We start from the raw sequence: 7,492 nt of genomic DNA, 5'->3' as shown, positions 1-7,492 counted from the left end.
CTTCTGCAACTTATACTTTGGGGTTTTTGAATTGAGATTTAAGAATTCCATTGAATCTGGATCTGAGAATCATCTTTGCTTTTCTTTCATATAGTCTTGGGGATTAGAGAATTGGATCTAAGTTTCATTTACTGTTTTCTTTTTCATTTCTTCTGCAATTACTTTTCTGCTTGATCAAGAGAGCAATTGAGATCTAGATCTACTTTCTAATCTCATTTCTCCTCTTCGATCTTCAATTTCTCTTTAAGAATTTCATAATTGAATCAAGTCTTCTTACTGTTTGTTTCTTCAAGCAATTTTCCTTTCTGTTTTGCTACTGAATTGAATCCCTTCATCTAATAGCTTTCTGATTTGCTTTAATTTACATTTCCTAGTTTAATTCTGAATCCCAGTACCCAAATCCCTGTGTTCTTCAAGCAATTTACATTTCTCAGCAATTTAGATTCAGCAATTTACATTTCTTACACTTTAAGTTTCTGCAATTTACTTTTTTTGCAATTTAAGTTTCAACTCTTTTACTTTCTTGCTCTTTAAGTTACTGCAATTTCTCTCTTCTGCACTTTACTTTTCTACTCAATTTACCTTCTGCACTTTTATTTACTTACAATTTAGCTTCTGTCAATCAAAATCACTCAAATAATCAAATATTCGCTCAACTAAATTCATCACCTAACTAAAATTGCTCAATCCATCAATCCCTGTGGGATCGATCTCACTCTTGTGATTAATTACTACTTGATGTGACCCGGTACACTTGCCAGTGAGTTTGTGTGGAATCATTTTTCCACCCATCAGAGGGTTGTGGGAGTAAGGATGTTGGAGTTGTGGTGGTTCAACAGGTGTTCGTTCAGAATGGTCACAAGGGTATTCATAAGGAGGATATGGATTTGGATCATATGGAGATATTTGATGGAAGTGGGATGCGATTTGAGAGTATTGTAGTTAATAGAAATGTTGAGAGTGGCGGTCATATGAATATGGTGGTTGAAGTTTACAATCAAAGCAATGGCCACTATAGTCATTAGGTTAGTATGCACCATAGGGAGGATTATAATAATAGCGGGGTGGAGGTGGAGATTGCCATGAAGATTGTCCATATGCCTGAGGCTCCTCCCTCAATTGGTAATTCCTTCCTTGGTGAAAACTGCCATTAAAATTGCCGTTTCCTACAATATTTTCACAACCATACCCAAAACCATAAGGATGAGAATTAATAAGAAAAAGAAAAAATCAAAACAAAGAAGATCAAAATGTAAAGAAAAAAAATAAACTCCTAACCACAAGCAAAACCTAAGAAATGACCAAAAAGTAAGCTATTCACAATATTCACATATTCACAATTGCCAATAATATAACACTATTGCAACTCCCCGACAACAGCGCCAAAAACATGACACGTGCCAATCGTCGGTTTAAAATTCTTTATAAAAAGAGAATCTTCGTTGGTAGTATAGATCCAAACCAATAATGGACACGTATCAAAGATTAAAAGGTTGTCACAATACAGACCAAAATAAATCAGGAGTAGTATCCCAAGTCGTTCTCCCTAAGAATTGCAATCGAATGCTCAATTATTGGCTTTGGGGGAAATTGAGGGGTTTGGATTGCAAATAACAAGAAATTAAATTGCAAGAAAGAAAAACTAACAAATGCTAAAAAGGATTCTTGGCTAGGATTGAGAATCAAGAAGTTCTATCCTTGTCATTAATTTAAACATAACAATCATCAAGAGTAATCCTATTACGTTATTTCCAACATCGGGAGAAGGTTAAATAGGCATAATTGATTTCAATCCACAAATCATAACCACTTTACTAAGTGGACTATTGCAATGGACTATTGCAATGGTATTATGTTATTGGCTATTGTACATATGTTGATATTGTGAATATGTTTTTTTGTTAGTTTTTGCTTGCTTTAGAGTTAGTTTTTATTAGTTCTTATTAGTATTTGTTTTTATTTTCTCTTGTCACTATGAATTCTCATCACTTTGGCCATGAGTTTGGCTACAATTATGTTGTAGGGAATGAAAGCTTCAATGAGGAACCACATTATGGGAATGGATATCAATTTAGGGAGGAGCCACATGTTTATGGTCAACCTTCATGGCAACAACCTCCTCCAATCTCTCATGGCTACAATCTACCCCATAATGTACATAATCATGAACCAATCCCTCAACATTATTGTCAAGCTCACTCACAAGCCTCATACCACCATTCACCTCCATATGATCCCAACCCATATCCACCATACCAACCACCATATGAACCATACCTAGAACCACCACCATTCTGACACCAATACTCCCAAGAACCACCATTTTCTTATGCACCACCTCAAGACTTTCATCAATTGAACCACCTTCCAACTATGGCACTGTTCCTCCAAATAATAAACTCTCTCTTCCACCACCTCCTTCAATGGATAAAGCTCTCCATGCCTTCATGCTAGAACAACGAAGAGAAATTAGCTCTTATATCCAAAGGCAAGAGGAGAGGCAAAAGGAGCAAAAGGAGCTAAAGAAGCTAGAAGTCATGGTTGCCACCATGGCGGAAGACATTGACAACATGGCCTCCCACCTAAGCTTATACGATCAAGACACTCCCATTGTTGAATGTGGAGAAGCAAGCAAAGAGCATAGTGAGGGAGTAAATTTGGAGCTTTAAGGGGAAGAAGAGGAGTTGAGACAAGAAGTGCAACAAAAGGAGGAAGCCGAGATTGTTGAACAAGAGGAAGGAGTGGTTGATGATTTAAGAGATGTTGAGTGCAAAGAGGAATCTCAAGTTGAAGAGCCTTCTTCCATGGAGTTTGAAAGTGATGTCAAGGAGGATAGTGCACAACCTCCAAGGCATATTGAGAGTGAAGAATTGGAAGAAATAGGGCAAGCACCAAGTTCTCCTATCTATGATGATTTTGCATCAACATGTAATCCTCTTGAGCTTGATGGATCCTTCCCCCATTGAACTTGGAATTGATATTGAGGTAGATTTCATTCAACCTCCAATTTATGATTTGAGTGATAGGGAAGAGATTAAAGCGATTGGTGAAGAAGAATGTAAACTTGAGGAAGCTTGGCAAGAGGCCGATCTTGAAGAAACTTGCCAAGTGTTTGACAAAATGCTTGGTTGGATGTTGATGAGCGGATAATTTATACGCTTTTTGGCATTGTTTTTACATAGTTTTCAGTATGATTTAGTTAGTTTTTAGTATATTTTTATTAGTTTTTAATTAAAATTCATATTTCTGGACTTTACTATGAGTTTGTGTGTTTTTCTGTATTTTTAGGTAATTTCTGGCTGAAATTGAGGGACTTGAGCAAAAATCAGATTCAGAGGTTGAAGAAGGACTGCAGATGCTGTTGGATTCTGACCTCCCTGCACTCAAAGTAGATTTTCTGGAGCTACAGAACTCCAAATGGCACGCTTATAATTGCGTTGGAAAGTAGACATCTGGGGCTTTCCAGCAATATATAATAGTTCATGCTTTGAATAAGGATTGACGATGTAAACTGGCGTTCAACGCTAGTTCCATGCTACATTCTGGAGTCAAACGCCAGAAACAGGTTGCAAAGTGGAGTTCAATGCCAGAAACAGGCTACAAACTAGCGTTCAACTCCAAGAGAAGCCTCTACACGTGTAAAGCTCAATGCTCAGCCCAAGCACACACCAAGTGGGCTCCAGAAGTGGATTTTTACATCATTTACTCAATTCTGCAAACCCTAGTAACTAGTTTAGTATAAATAGGACTTTTTACTATTGTATTAGACATCTTGAGACGTTTAGTTCTTAGATCATGAGGGCTGGCCATTCGGCCATGCCTGAACCTTTCAGTTATGTATTTTTCAACGGTAGAGTTTCTACACACCATAGATTAAGGTGTGGAGCTCTGCTGTTCCTCAAAGATTAATGCAAAGTACTACTGTTTTTCTATTCAATTCAACTTATTCCGCTTCTAAGATATTCATTCGCACTTCAATATGATGGATGTGATGATTGTGACAGTCATCATCATTCTCAACTTATGAACGCATGCCTGACAACCACTTCCGTTCTACCTTAGATTGAATGGATATCTCTTGGATATCTAATACAGGGGACCGAGTCTGAGTTATTAGTGTCTTCGTGGTATAAGTTAGAACCCATGGATGGCCATTCCTGAGATCCCGAAAGTCTAAACCTTGTCTGTGGTATTCCGAGTAGGATCTGGGAAGGGATGGCTATGACGAGCTTCAAACTCGCGAGTGCTGGGCGTAGTGACAGACGCAAAAGGATCAATGGATCCTATTCCAGTATGATCGAGAACCGACAGATGATTAGCCATGCAGTGACAGTGCATTGGAACATTTTCACAGAGAGGATGGGATGTAGCCATTGACAACGGTGATGCCCTACATAAAGCTTGCCATGGAAAGGAGTAGGATTGATTGGATGAAGACAGTAGGAAAGCAGAGATCAAAGGAACGAAAGCATCTCTATACGCTTATCTGAAATTCTCACCAATGAATTACATAAGTACCACTATCCTATTTTATATTTTATTTATTTTCATCCACTATAATTTCTTAATACAATTTAATCCACCTGAATGAGATTTACAAGGTGACCATAGCTTGCTTCAAGCCGACAATCTCTGTGGGATCGACCCTTACTCACGTAAGGTTTATTACTTGGACGACCCAGTGCACTTGCTGGTTAGTTGTACGAAGTTGTGAAACATATATAAGATCATGAACGTGCGTATTGAGTTTTTAGCGCCATTACCAAGGAATGGAATGATCACGATTTCGCACACCAAGTTTTTGGCGCCGTTGCCGGGGATTATTCGAGTTTGGACAACTGACGGTTCATCTTGTTGCTCAGATTAGGTAACTTTCTTTTCGTTTTCTTTTCAAAAAAAAAAAATTATTTCTTCTTTTTCGTTTTTCCCAAAATAATTTTTGAAAAAAACCAAAAATATTTTACAAAATCATGAAATCAAAAATATTTTTTGTGTTTCTTATTTGAGTCTAGAGTCAAGTTTTAAGTTTGGTGTCAACTGCATCTTTTTAATTTTCCAAAAATTTATTTTCGAAAATTTCATGCATTACATTCTTCATGATCTTCAAGTTGTTCTTGGCCAGTCTTCTTGTTCGATCTTCATATTTTCTTGTTTTGTGTCTTTTCTTGTTTTTCATATGCATTTTCAATTTGTTAATGTCTACAGAATAAAAATTTTTAAGTTTGGTGTCTGGCATATTTTCTTTTCTTGAAAAATTTTCAAAAATAAGTTCTTGGTGTTTATCTTAACATTCAAAGTGTTCTTGGTGTTCATATTGACATTCATAGTGTTCTTTCATGCATCACATGTTTTGATCCAAAATTTTCATGCATTGAGTCAATTTTGTGTTTTTCTCTTTCATCATTAAAAATTCAAAAATAAAAAAAATATCTTTCCCTTTTTCACTCATAAATTTTCAAAAATTTGAGTTGACTTTTTCAAAACTTTTTAAAATTTAGTTTTTTCTTATGAGTCAAATCAAATTTTCAATTTGAAAATCCTATCTTTTTCAAAATCTTTGTCAAAACTCAAATCTTTTTCATTTTTTTCTTATTTATTTTCGAAAATTATAAAAATATTTTTCAAAAATATTTTTCTTAATTCTATCTCATAATTTTCGAAAATATTACTAACAATTAATGTGATTGATTCAAAAATATTAAGTTGTTACTTGCCTAGTAAAAAAGGTTCAATCTTTAAATTTTAAAATCATATCTTTTTGTTTCTTGTTAGTCAAGTAATCAACTTTAGCTTTAAATATCAAATCTTTTTAAATTTCTTTTTAAAATCTTTTTCAAATTCAATTTCAAAATCTTTTCTAACTTCTTTCCTAACCTCTTATCTTTTTAAAATAAATTTTAAATCTTTTTCAATCAATCTTATCTTTTTGTTTCAATCATATCTTATTAAATTTAAATCATATCTTTTTCAAAAACAAATTTTAAATCTTTTCTAATCAATCAATCTTATCTTTTTGTTTCAATCATATCTTTTTCAAAACTACCTAACTAATCCTCTCTCTCTTATTTTCGAAAATTCCCTCTCTCTTTTTTCAAAATTCCTTTTTAATTAACTAATTGTTTTAATTTTAATTTAATTTCAACTTTAATTTTCGAAATCTAACTTTCGATTTTAATTTTTATTTTAATTAAATTTCAAAATTCTCTCTCTCATCTCCTTCTATTTATTCATTCATCTACTAACACTTCTCTCCCATCCAAAAATTTGAACACCACCTCCTTCTCTGTGTTCGAGTTTTTCCTCTTGTCTTCTTTACATTACATTCTTTTCTTCTTCTACTCACACAAAGGAACCTCTCTCTACTGAGGCAAAGAGGATCCCTATTATTTTCTATTTTCTTCTTTTTCATATGAGCAGGAGCAAGGACAAGAACATTCTTGTTGAAGCAGATCCTGAACCTGAAAGGACTCTGAAAAGGAAACTAAGAGAAGCTAAAATACAACAATCCAGAGACAACCTTACAGGAATTTTCGAACAGAAAGAGGAGATGGCAGCCGAAAATAATAATAATGCAAGGAGGATGCTTGGTGACTTTAATGCACCTAATTCCAATTTACATGGAAGAAGCATCTCCATCCCTGCCATTGGAGCAAACAACTTTGAGCTTAAACCTCAATTAGTTTCTCTGATGCAACAGAACTGTAAGTTTTATGGACTTCCATCCGAAGATCCTTTTCAGTTTTTAACTGAATTCTTGCAGATCTGTGATACTGTTAAGACTAATGGGGTTGATCCCGAGGTCTACAGGCTTATGCTTTTTCCGTTTGCTGTGAGAGACAGAGCTAGAGTGTGGTTGGACTCTCAACCCAAAGATAGCCTGAACTCTTGGGATAAGCTGGTCACAGCTTTCTTAGCCAAGTTCTTTCCTCCTTAAAAGCTGAGTAAGCTTAGAGTGGATGTTCAAACCTTCAGACAGAAAGAAGATGAATCCCTCTATGAAGCTTGGGAGAGATATAAGCAACTGACCAAAAAGTGTCCTTCTGACATGCTTTCAGAATGGACTATCTTGGATATATTCTATGATGGTCTGTCTGAATTAGCTAAGATGTCATTGGATACTTCTGCAGGTGGATCCATTCACCTAAAGAAAACACCTGCAGAAGCTCACGAACTCATTGACATGGTTGCTAACAACCAGTTCATGTACACTTCTGAGAGGAATCCTGTGAGTAATGGGACGCCTCAGAAGAATGGAGTTCTTGAAATTGATACTCTGAATGCCATACTGGCTCAGAACAAAATATTGACTCAGCAAGTCAATATAATTTCTCAAAGTCTGAATGGAATGCAAGCTACATCCAACAGTACTCAAGAGGCATCTTCTGAGAAAGAAGCTTATGATACTGAGAACCCTGCAATAGCAGACGTGAATTACATGGGTGAACCCTATGGAAACACCTATAATCCCTCATGGAGAAATCACCCAAATCTC

General features: G+C 35.5%; 1 non-coding gene across 1 annotated transcript; it reads right to left on the bottom strand.

Annotated features, from left to right (window-relative positions):
- Nucleotides 1–6,943: 6,943 nt before the first annotated feature.
- On the bottom strand, nt 6,944–7,051 carry LOC148571300 (small nucleolar RNA R71). Its single transcript, XR_015908507.1, has one exon. It is a non-coding gene; the product is annotated as a small nucleolar RNA R71 (small nucleolar RNA).
- Between the last annotated feature and the right edge of the window lie 441 nt (nt 7,052–7,492).

This window comes from Arachis ipaensis, chromosome B3 (genome assembly GCF_059453495.1).
Source record: "Arachis ipaensis isolate K30076 ecotype BB chromosome B3, ASM5945349v1, whole genome shotgun sequence".
Taxonomy (NCBI): domain Eukaryota; kingdom Viridiplantae; phylum Streptophyta; class Magnoliopsida; order Fabales; family Fabaceae; genus Arachis; species Arachis ipaensis.
The sequence above is the reverse complement of the archived record's forward strand: the minus strand, read 5'-3'. Positions and strand labels throughout refer to the sequence as shown.